Source organism: Bombus fervidus, unplaced genomic scaffold (genome assembly GCF_041682495.2).
Source record: "Bombus fervidus isolate BK054 unplaced genomic scaffold, iyBomFerv1 scaffold0173, whole genome shotgun sequence".
Classification (NCBI taxonomy): domain Eukaryota; kingdom Metazoa; phylum Arthropoda; class Insecta; order Hymenoptera; family Apidae; genus Bombus; species Bombus fervidus.
In genome coordinates this window covers 10,001-10,713 of record NW_027212734.1, presented here as the reverse complement: position 1 = coordinate 10,713, position 713 = coordinate 10,001, and the positions used below count along the sequence as shown (strand labels likewise).

Below are 713 nucleotides of genomic sequence, written 5' to 3'. Positions count from 1 at the left end.
TAAACGATTACCCTGAACGGTGGATCACTTGGCTCGTGGGTCGATGAAGAACGCAGCTAATTGCGCGTCAACGTGTGAACTGCAGGACACATGAACATCGACATTTCGAACGCACATTGCGGTCCACGGATACAATTCCTGGACCACGCCTGGCTGAGGGTTGCTCACGTAAACCTAAGACTGCTTGCGTTGCGTATCGTTGCTCTCGGTCCGTATCTCTCTGTTCTTTCTTGCCTCGTCGACAGCCCGCCGTCGTTCGTTTTATCTTTAAACGAACGTTTCTGAGTCGGAGGACGAGCGCCAAGCAAAAGAATACGAATTAAAGAGCGGTCGAGGGCTCGTACGCGACGTACGAGCGATTGTTGGACGTTCGTCGGCGTTCGTCGCTGGATCGTGTGGAGACCGGCGTACGCATGCTCTCGATACAAATATATATGAAAAATCTATCGCGTTCACGGGAGACTCGCAAAACTACCTCCGTCTCTTCTCTGTCCCTTCTTGGCTTGACAACCCGCCGTCGTTCGTGTTTTACGAACGTTTCTGAGTCGGACGAAGCGCAAGAAGAAGGATACGAATTAAAAGAGCGCGGAGAGAACCGTCGTCGTCGACGCGGTTATCGAGATACACAGAGCGAGTTTTCTTCGTGGCCGATTTTTTTTTTCTTTTTGTATCAGCCTCTGCTACGTTTTGTTAGTCTTCGATAAGCACGAATG

General features: G+C 50.5%; 1 non-coding gene across 1 annotated transcript; it reads left to right on the top strand.

Moving 5' to 3' along the window:
• The first annotated feature begins 8 nt into the window (after nucleotides 1-8).
• LOC139997761 (5.8S ribosomal RNA) lies at nucleotides 9-163 on the top strand. The gene has a single exon (XR_011803096.1). It is a non-coding gene; the product is annotated as a 5.8S ribosomal RNA (ribosomal RNA).
• The last annotated feature ends 550 nt before the right edge of the window (nucleotides 164-713 follow it).